The sequence below is a fragment of the Triticum dicoccoides genome, chromosome 7B (assembly GCF_002162155.2).
Source record: "Triticum dicoccoides isolate Atlit2015 ecotype Zavitan chromosome 7B, WEW_v2.0, whole genome shotgun sequence".
NCBI lineage: Eukaryota > Viridiplantae > Streptophyta > Magnoliopsida > Poales > Poaceae > Triticum > Triticum dicoccoides.
In genome coordinates this window covers 601,253,042-601,264,153 of record NC_041393.1, presented here as the reverse complement: position 1 = coordinate 601,264,153, position 11,112 = coordinate 601,253,042, and positions in this window count along the sequence as shown.

Genomic DNA, 11,112 nt, shown 5'->3' with positions numbered 1-11,112 from the left:
GCAGCAATCTTTGATCTTGTTTTTAACAAGGAGGAATCTGGCCCAGAAGTGATGGACTGTTTCCTGAGGCTGTTGCCGTACGTACATTAGGTGAAATATATCCGGAGGACCGGAATTTCTTGGGGAATATTGCTTGTGGTGGGTGGGAGGGGTTAAATCCGAACCTTGACCCACTGTGAAGTCCGGAGTTTGAAGAATTTCCGAGGTAACCAGCCCGGGCTCCGGAGTGTCCGATTAGTTCTTAGGCTCAAAGCCTGATTCTATGTTCGGAGGACAAGAAGTGTCCTCCCGAAGATGGGTGTCCGGCTCTCCGAGCTCGGAAATCCGAACATAGTTTCTTCTCAATGTAGGAGAAGAGTTATTGCAGCTTGTTCATCCACAACCGCCACCTGATGGGTGATCGGTGGAGATTTGATTTCTCTCTGATCAGGTTTAAGCCCAATCCGATCATACTCGGTTGCGACCCCCAGGGCAGCGATACGATCTAGCAGTTCATTCAAGGACGATACACCGGATCCATCTTGTCAGAGTATTCGGGGCCGACGCAGAGATGATTTTCGATGACAAGTTGGGCTGCCTTTGGCTTAACGGCCAAACGGGCGCCCAGGGTGAAGCTGCCAAGCCGGAGGGTTTGCTCTAAAGCTAGGGCTCCTCTGGAAGTGATACTGTCCTTGATGACAAGGCGAGCCATCAACCTTCTGTCGACGACATAGAGGAACTCTCAATTAAAGCACCAATGCCGGTGTCAAAACCAGCAGATCTCGGGTAGGTGGTCCCAAACTGTATGTCTGAGGATCGAAGGTAACAGGAGGCAGGGGACACGATGTTTACCCAGGTTCGGGCCCTCTTAATGGAGGTAATACCCTACTTCCTGCTTGATTGACTTTGATGAGTATAGGGGTTACAAGAGTTGATCTACCTCGAGATCGTAATGGCTAAACCTAGATGTCTAGCCTGTATGATTTATGATTGCCTCTACGGACTAAACCCTCTAGTTTATATAAGCACCAGAGGGGACTAGGGTTGTACAAAGTCGGTTTATAGAGGAAGGAAAATACACACCCGGACGCCAAGCTTGCCATCCACGCAAAGGAGAGTCCCATCTGGACACGGGAGAAGGCCTTTTGTCTCGTATCTTCACGGCCCATCAGTCCGGCCCATGTCACATAGGTCGACTCCCCGAGGACCCCATAATCTAGGACTCCCTCAACGAGGGCATGCAGAAGACCCTCCACCGTCTCCGAGAAGATTTCTACATCCCCGGCGGTCGCGCGCTGGTGCAAGACTGGGTGCGGTCTTGCGTGACGTGCCAGCGCAACAAGACAGAGACACTGTAGTCGGCGGGTGTCAGTGTCAAAACCGGCGGATCTCGGGTAGGGGGTCCCGAACTGTGCGTCTAGGCGGATGGTAACAGGAGACGAGGGACACAATGTTTTACCCAGGTTCGGGCCCTCTTGATGGAGGTAAAACCCTACGTCCTGCTTGATTAATATTGATGATGTATGTTACAAGAGTAGATCTACCACGAGATCAAGGAGGCTAAACCCTAGAAGCTAGCCTATGGTATGATTGTTGTTCGTCCTACGGACTAAAGCCATCCGGTTTATATAGACACCGGAGAGGGCTAGGGCTACACAGAGTCGGTTACAATGGTAGGAGATCTACATATTCGTATCGCCAAGCTTGCCTTCCACGCCAAGGAAAGTCCCATCCGGACACGGGACGAAGTCTTCAATCTTGTATCTTCATAGTCTTGGAGTCCGGCCGATGATGATAGTTTGGCTATCCGGACACCCCCTAGTCCGGGACTCCCTCAGTAGCCCCCGAACCAGGCAACAATGACGACGAGTCTGGCGCATATGTGGTCTTCGGCGTTGCAAGGCGGGTTCTCCTTCAAACTTCATGTTCCTGTCGAATAGTGTCCGGCTTCCTCATAAATGTTGCGCTCCTTGGCTTCTACGCCCAATAATGGCCTTCTTCCACGTGTCGTATGAATGCGAAAAGCTAGGGTATTTTTACATTTCTCCCCCCAGCCATGCGAACGAGCCGCCTATAAGAGAGGTGAGGATCTAGATCCAACTCACATCATCCTCCTTCCGCAAGTACTCATCGAAGCGCCTCTGACAAAAATCCATTCTATCATGGACAGTCGACGTGGCTCCTCCTCTCGCGCTCCCAGCCCTAAGCCAGGAGATTGGGGGAGATGCTCAGTTCCACACAGCGAGCTAGTGGCGCTCCAAACTGAGGGATATCTTCCCCTAGCCTTCATGGTTCCGGTTCGGGCTGGACTGGCCACCTTCCGGGGTGGAAAGCAGGCGGAGAGCATTCCCAATCCCTCCAAAGGGGAGCGGGTATGCTTTGTCCCTTATTTAGTAAGGGGACTTGGATTTCCCATACATCCGTTTCTCCGGGGGATCCTAGAGTTCTACGGACTCCAGCTTCACCACCTCACACCTGCCTCCAATTTGCACATCGCGGGCTTTGTAGCTCTTTGCGAGCTGTTCCTGGGCATCGAGCCCCATTTTGCACTGTGGAAGAGATTGTTTTGCCTTGTACCCCGTTCTCACGAGGGGTCAATATATCAAGTGGGCGGAGCCGAAATATGGCGCATCGCCGGGACCGGATATCCATCCGGCACCCCGAAGAAGGCGTCCGAAGATTGGCCTTCGGAATGGTTCTATACGGAGGACGCTCCTCTGCCGGATCCAGTTTGGATCGGCCTCCCGGAGTTCAGCAATGCCCCCTTGAAGAAACACCTGAGTTGGCGCCCACGGAGCCCTCAACGGGAGGATGATGGGAGCGTCCATTATCTGATGGGCCGGATTAGGCTACTGGCCCACTCCGGATTGACCATGATTGGAATCATGGCCACGTGCATTATGCGAGGGGTGCAGCCACTGCAATATAGGGGCCACCCCATGTGGGACTTCAACGGGGAGAACGACGCCACCCATCATGGCCGCAAGGGGCCAGGATCGGCCGCGGATCTGGTGAAGATCCTGTCCGGCTTGTACAAGGGGGAGAAGGAAGACTTTCTCCAGACGAGCCCATTGAATGGGTTCTCCATGAATAACCCTCAAAGCTGGGTAAGCGAACGTTTATTCATTCGACCCGTGCTTTTGAAATTAGATGCCTTACTCTATGATTTTGACGCAGGAACTACGTCGGGATGTGGAGGGCATACACAGTCCGGCTCCACAACCCGAGGATCCGGGAAGATCCCTTGATCCAGCTTCCGAAGAGGATCTGGACATAAAGGTGGATTTGATTGATGGGGTGTTCCACCAGCTCAGCATAGATAATGCTTTGGTCGCCATTACGGCTGACTACCCTGGCTTGTGTCCGGCTTCCCAGGTGAGTACGATCGAAGTTCCGACACCGTTGCTTTGCTAATGCTTATTTCTGACCACCACGCACCAATGGTGCTCGGCAGGCGGTGCCTTCACGGCAGAAAGCCGAGCCCGCGGCGACTGACCAAACGAGGTCAGTTCGGCCCAGCAGGTGGAAGAGGAGTGCGGCGCGAATCGAAACGTCGCTGCAAAGGTATGGTGCACCATTGTCCTTTAAGGGAAAAACTCTTGGGAGGCATATTAATGCTCATGATTCTTTCAGGAGAAAAAGCGCTCGCCGGACTGAGTCCAGAGAGGGTGCCCACCAAGCCTCCGCCAGCCAGGCTCCAACGCCTGGTCCGGAAGGGGAGGCGAGCGCAAGGCGCGAGCCGGACGCTCCTCCAACGGAGGATGCCGACAGGTTGTCCGCCACCAGGTCTGAGGTGGAGAGCGCCATGAATCATAGGCGCCGTCGGACAGTTCTTCGTGACGCGTGTTTCTCCCCTGAGGCGTTAAATGCCTTTAGTGCGGGAGACGCGCACCTCCGTGATGTTCAAGATGGTTTAACCAAAGCCACGGAGCAGTATGTAAAGGACATACGGGTAAGGAATTTTAATGGCTATATATGCCAGTAGCCCCCGAGACTTAAAATAGTTAAACTAACTGATTTAAGGATCATTTGTTATGCAGGATCTTACTGAGAAGAATACGCACCTGTCTCAGGAGCTTCAAGAGTGCAAGGCCCAACTTGAGGCCGCACTAGCCGCTGCCGGGGGAGCCATGGAGACCCCCTCTGGTAATTCATATTTTGAAAAGAGAAGTAGTTAACAAAATGTGGCGGGTGCGTATATCTGACAATAATATTGCGGAGAGCGCCGGACTCGATCCGGACAAGCAACAGCTACTGCGCCAGTTGAAGGCTGGCGAGAGGGTGCTTACGAAGGTGCGGTAGGAGAGGAACAAACTCCAAGATGCCCACACCCAGCTTGGAGAAGAGCTAAAAGGTGTTCGGGCCCAGCTGTCTGGCTCCTTGAAGGAGAATCGGCGGCTTCATCGCGGGATCTATAGTAAGTGCTTGAGCAAACTCTTTTGAAAAGAAGAGTTCAGCGAGGAGGTCGGTTGACAGAAATATGTCTGTAGGTGTGCTCACAGGTCGCCCTATGGAGGAAATGCCCGGTTCCACGGGTGACCAACTTCCCGAGCTGGTGCAACTGCTTGAACGTGTTCGGCAGGCGATGACAGCCTGTTAGATGGGATTGAAGAGGAGTACAATCAGTCAGTTTGACGATGTAATTTAAAAATGACATGTAAAATGCCTTCTAGCCGGATTGTAGATCGTTTGCCTTTGCGGACCGTTTCGCTTCAACCTCGGGACCCAACAGTCCGGAGTGTGTCCGAATACCCTGACGGTTATAAAAGAACGGGGCATGCATGGAGACAAGGCGTAGGGGTCATAATTGCTTTATCAGACAAGTGCCCAACTAGCTATGTTATATTACATGGTTAGTAAGAAACATCTTCCAGGGAGAATAGTTCCGTTAAGGGTTCCTTCCCTGGGAGGCATGCCCTAAAGTGCATGTCCGGACTGCGAAAAAAGCAGAGAAAGCATCTGGGGGCAGATAAATAGGTAAGTAATAAATCATCTTTCAGGTCACCGACCGAATATTCCCTTAAGAACGCTAGCCTTCGGCTTCACCCAGTCTGAGGTACACATCCGGCTGACCCGGCAGTAACAATCGCAGAGGTGCTCCCTTTACCTCCTAGCCGAACAATCGGGAACGTAGGGGTAAGCACAGGAGCCAGGCAATCCGGCTTGGCCAAAACTTAAGTCATATCGATGCATATAATGGTGATCAAAAGGTACATGCGGAAGTGTGACACATGTGGTGGGCATGAAGCCCATATAAATAAGCTTCTGTTAAAGAAGCCCCCATGTATAACGAGTGCGAGTAGCACATCAAGTAAATGCGAACAAAGCGCAGATCAGCCCTCAAGAGGTTTGTGCTGAAGAAAAGGGGAGGAGAAAGGAGGGAAAACAAGGACAGCGAAAAAATATGAAAGGTGGACAGAGGAAGGAGACGAACCCTGAGTCCGGCGCTAGGCGTAAAATCTTCGGAGACGGGCTGCGTTCCATGGGTTTGGCTCGAGTCGGTTGTCAGATGCGTTGCGTAGACGGTATGCACCGCCGGTAAGGACTTGGTCAATGATGAAGGCACCTTCCCATTTGGGCTTAAGTTTGTCCTTTTTCTTGTCCGGCAGGCATAGAACTAGCTCGCCAACGTTGTAAGTTTTGGCCCGTACTTCTCTGCTTTGATATCTTCGAGCCTGCTGTTGATAGAATGCGGAACGGGATTTTGCCACATCGCGCTCCTCCTCTAAAGCGTCCAGACTGTCCTGCCGATCTAACTCGGCTTCTCTTTCCTCGTACATGCGCACGCGAGGTGAGTCATGAATTATGTCGCAGGGCAAAACTGCCTTAGCGCCGTATACCATGAAAAATGGTGTGAATCCAGTTGTGCGGTTTGGTGTGGTCCGTAGCCCCCAGAGTACGGAGTCTAGCTCCTCTACCCAATGCGTGTTAGATTCCGTGAGGGACCGCACTAATCTGGGTTTGATGCCGCTCATGATTAGACCGTTTGCTCGTTCCACTTGACCGTTAGTTTGAGGGTGATAGACCGAAGCGTAGTCGAGCTTGATGCCCATGTTTTTGCACCAGAGTTTAACCTCATCGGCCGTGAAATTCGTGTCGTTATCAGTGATGATGATGTGGGGGACGCCAAAACGGTGTACTACCCCGGATATGAAGTCTATCACAGGTCCGGATTCTGGCGTTTTAACCGGCTTGGCCTCTATCCATTTGGTGAATTTGTCCACCATGACCAATAAGTATTTGTGCTTGTGGGTTCCCCCTTTAAGGGGTCCAACCATGTCAAGCCCCCAGACCGCGAACGGGCAAGTGATGGGTATAGTTTTGAGGGCGGTGGGTGGCATGTGGCTCTGATTAGCAAAGAGCTGGCAACCAACGCATCATTGGACTAAGTCCTGAGCATCTGCCTGGGCTGTCACCCAATAAAATCCTGTACGAAAGGCCTTGCCTACAAGTGCCCGGGCTGCCGCGTGGTGCCCGCCGAGTCCGGCGTGAATTTCAGCCAGGAGATTTCGCCCTTCCTCTTCGGAGATACACCTTTGAAGGACTCCGGTTGTGCTTTTTTTATAAAGTTCTCCCTCATGGACCTTGTAGGCTTTAGATCGCCGAACTATGCAGCGGGCCTCATTTTGGTCTTCGGGAAGTTCCTGCCGGATTAGGTACGCTAGGAATGGTTCCGTCCACGGGGCAATTACTGCCAGTATTTCGTGGGCCGAATCTGTTATTTCATTGGCCGAGCCACCGATTGTGTCGGAATGTTCTGCGTTAGGTGATGCAGTTTGTTCCGGGTTGTTATTTCCGGACTCCCCTTCCCATAATACGGATGGCTTAAAGAGCCGCTCCAGGAAGATGTTTGGAGGGACGGCATCGCGTTTTGCGCCGATGCATGCTAACACGTCTGCTGCCTGGTTATTATCCCGGGCTATGTGGTGGAATTAGAGTCCCTCAAACCGGGCTGACATTTTTAGCACAGCGTTACGGTAGGCTGCCATTTTCGGATCCTTGGCGTCAAAGTCTCCATTTATTTGGGATATTGCGAGGTTCGAATCCCCGCGCACCTCTAGGCGTTGAATACCCATGGAGATTGCCATCCAGAGGCCATGTAGAAGGGCCTCGTATTCGGCTGCATTGTTGGAGTCCATGTACATTATTTGAAGTACGTATTGGACTGTGTCTCCGGTTGGGGACGTCAGGACGACGCCAGCCCCCAAGCCCGCCAACATTTTGGAGCCGTCGAAATGCATGATCCAATTGGAGTATGCATGATCCAATTCGGCGACGAAGTCGGCCAGGACTTGCGACTTTATAGCTCGCCGTGGTTTGTAGGTTATGTCAAATGGTAAGAGCTCGATGGCCCATTTTGCAATCCTTCCCGTCGCGTCGCGATTGTTTATAATATCGTTGAGAGGTACTTCGGAGGCCATCATTATGGAACACTCTTGAAAGTAGTGTCGCAGTTTCCGGGATACCATGAACATCGCATACGCTATCTTTTAATAATGTGGGTACCGGGACTTGCATGGAGTCAAGACAGTGGATACGTAGTACACTGGTTTTTGAAGAGGGAATTTGTGCCCTTCTGTTTCTCGTTCGACGACGAGTACCGCACTGACAACTTGATGTGTTGCTGCGATATATAATAGCATTGGTTCGCCCAGGTTGGGCGCGGCCAGGACCGGATTTGTTGCCAATACGGCTTTAATTTCCCCGAGTCCGGCCGTGGCAGCATCCGTCCATTCGACATGTTCGGTGCGCCGGAGGAGGCGATAGAGGGGCAGTGCCTTTTCTCCCAAACGGGAGATGAAGCGGCTTAGAGCCGCCACGCATCCGGTTAGCTTTTGAATTTGCTTGAGGTCTTTTGGGATATCCAATTGTGACAGGGCTCGGATTTTGGCCGGGTTTGCTTCAATTCCTCTACCGGATATAATGAAGCCCAAGAGCTTTCCGGCTGGTACGCCGAAAACACATTTTTCCGGGTTGAGCTTAATGTCATATGCTCGGAGGTTGTCAAATGTCACCCTCAAGTCGTCTACTAGAGTTTCGACGTGTTTGGTCTTGACGACCACATCGTCTACGTATGCCTCGACTGTTTTGCCTATCTGGGTGGCCAGACATGTCTGAATCATGCGCTGATATGTTGTGCTGGCGTTTTTGAGTCCGAAGGGCATTGTGTTGAAGCAGAATGGTCCATATGGAGTAATAAATGCTGTTGCAACCTGGTCTTTTTCCGCCATCTTGATTTGATGGTATTCGGAGTATCCAACATGCTCGAAGGCTATGTGTTGGAGTGGCACCCTCCGTACTGTGGATTTTGCAGGGTCCGTTGAGCCATCCCTCCAGTACGGTTCCGTACCCTTTAGGGGGTTTTTGCTTTTTGGTTTTTAACACAGGTGCTTGAGTATGACGCACTCTTTTATTTTGGACTGGGGTTGTATTCAGGGCGGGATTGTCCCAGAACCTAGTTTCGGTTTTCCAGGCACTCTCCATCGCATAGTATTTTTGTACAATGGTCGCAAGGTCGGCGAAGCGTGTAACTTCGCGATGACTGATGGCATTTATGATTCCCTTGTCCGTGCAATTGTTGCAGAAAATTGAAATCGCGCTTTCTTCACGGCAGTCCTTTATCCTGTTCATAACCAGGACGAATCTGGCCCAGTAACAATGTACTGTTCCGTCGGGCTCTTGCCGTACTTGAGATAGATCGCTTATGTTTGGGTGGGCGGGTGGAATTAAGTTTGGAACCCCGCCCGATCTGAGGCTCGAAGGCCAAGAGGTTTCCGAATTTGGAAGCTTGGTTTGTTGGATACTTTCCAACGAACCTAGTCCGATGCCTGACTCTAGGTTCAGTATTTGATTGGCGTCCGTCCCTCCATGGGAATCCGGCATGGAGGGATCGGGAATCCGGACATAGTTGGTTTTCAACATAGAAGAAGAGTTGCCGCATTGTTCCTCTACCACAACCATGCGGTGGGTAGCCTGGGGAGAGTTAATTTCTCTCAGATCAGTTTTAAGCCCAATCTGATCGTAGTCTGTAGCGACTCCCAGGGCGGCGATACGATCCAAGAGCTCATTTACAGAGGAGAGCTCAATCGGATCTAACTGCTCGGCGAATTCCGAGCTGACGCGAAGATCGTTTTTAATGACCTGAGAGGTCATTGTTGGAGCGGTGGCCGAACAGGCGGTCATAAGGAAACCACCTAGCCAGATAGTTTGGCCAGCGGCCAAAGCGCCCTTAACGATGGTGCCATCTTTAAAGATGGGAAAAGGCATCCTTCCTGATCGCGACGGCACAGAGGAACTCTCAATGAAAGCACCAATGTCGGTGTCAAAACCGGCGGATCTCGGGTAGGGGGTCCCGAACTGTGCGTCTAGGCGGATGGTAATAGGAGACGAGGGACACGATGTTTTCCCAGGTTCGGGCCCTCTTGATGGAGGTAAAACCCTACGTCCTGCTTGATTAATATTGATGACATGTGTTACAAGAGTAGATCTACCACGAGATCAAGGAGGCTAAACCCTAGAAGCTAGCCTATGGTATGATTGTTGTTCGTCCTACGGACTAAAGCCATCCGGTTTATATAGACACCGGAGAGGGCTAGGGTTACACAGAGTCGGTTACAATGGTAGGAGATCTACATATCCGTATCGCCAAGCTTGCCTTCCACGCCAAGGAAAGTCCCATCCGGACACGGGACAAAGTCTTCAATCTTGTATCTTCATAGTCTTGGAGTCCGGCCGATGATGATAGTTCGGCTATCCGGACACCCCCTAGTCCGGGACTCCCTCAGCGGGGCTGCTACAGCCCCTTGAGGTGGCCTCTCAGGTCTGGGCCGACATCTCCATGGACTTCATCGAGGGCCTCCCCAAGGTGGGCGGCAAGTCTGTCACCCTTACGGTGGTCGACCTCTTCTCCAAGTATGCGCACTTCATCGCGCTCGGCCATCCTACACCGCCACCTCCGTCGCGCGGGCCTTCTTTGACGGTGTCGTCCGCCTTCACGGGTTTCCGTCTTCGATCGTCAGCGACCGTGACCCGGTGTTCACAGGACATGTCTGGCGCGATCTGTTTCGGATGGCAGGCATGAAGCTCCGTCTTAGTACGGCTTTCCACCCCCAGACGCCCAATCCGAGGTGGTCAACAAGGTGATTGCCATGTACTTATGTTCTGTTACATGTGATCGCCCCCGTGCATGGGTCGACTGGCCCTCTTGGGCGGAGTACTGCTACAACACCTCCTACCACTCCGCCCTGCGTGCCACGCCCTTCAAGGTGGTCTATGGTCGTCCTCCGCCACCCATCTTGCCGTTCTAGCCTAAGACGGCCCGGACCGAGGCGGTGGCCGAGCTTCTCTACGGCAGGGATGAGGTCCTTGCTGAGGTGCGCCAGCGTCTCCTCCAGGCCTAGCAGCTATCCAAGAAGTACTATGACACCCACCACCGCGAGGCGGAGTTTGCGGTAGGCGACTGGGTGTGGTTGCGCCTACTCCACCGCTCTACGCAGTCACTGGACCTGCGCTCGAAGCGCAAGCTGGGTCCCCGCTATGCTGGGCCATTTTCGGTGTTGGAGCGCATCGGTAATGTCGCCTACCGCCTTCAGCTGCCACCGGGCGCTCGCATCCACAATGTTTTCCATGTGGGCTTCTTGAAGCCTTTCCACGGCGAGCCACCGGCGGCCACGCTGGATCTTCCTCCGACCTCCAACGGCCGTCTGCTTCCTGGTCCAGCGTAGGTTTTGAAGGCCCAGCAGCGCCGAGGTGTGTGGCGCTTGTTGATTCGGTGGCAGGGCCTTCCGGAGGAGGACGTCACTTGGGAGCACCTCGACGAGTTCCGCAAGCACTTTCTCGACTTCCAACTCAAAGATGAGCTGTTTGCGCAGGCGGGGAGAGATGTTATGACCGGCATACACTATAGCCGGAGGAGGACTCATGGCGCAGGCAGTTAGGGGCCCAGCCCAAGTTATCTTATCGTGTTATGGGCTTAGCCCAATTATCTTATTAGGAGGATTATATAAACTCGTGTAAGGACCCATTTTGAGATTAAGCAGAAACAATCATATTTGCTCGGCTTCCTGAAGGGAGCAGGGAGACCTAACCCTAGCCGCCACCCCCTGCGCCCTCTCTCTCTCTCTCTCTCTCTCT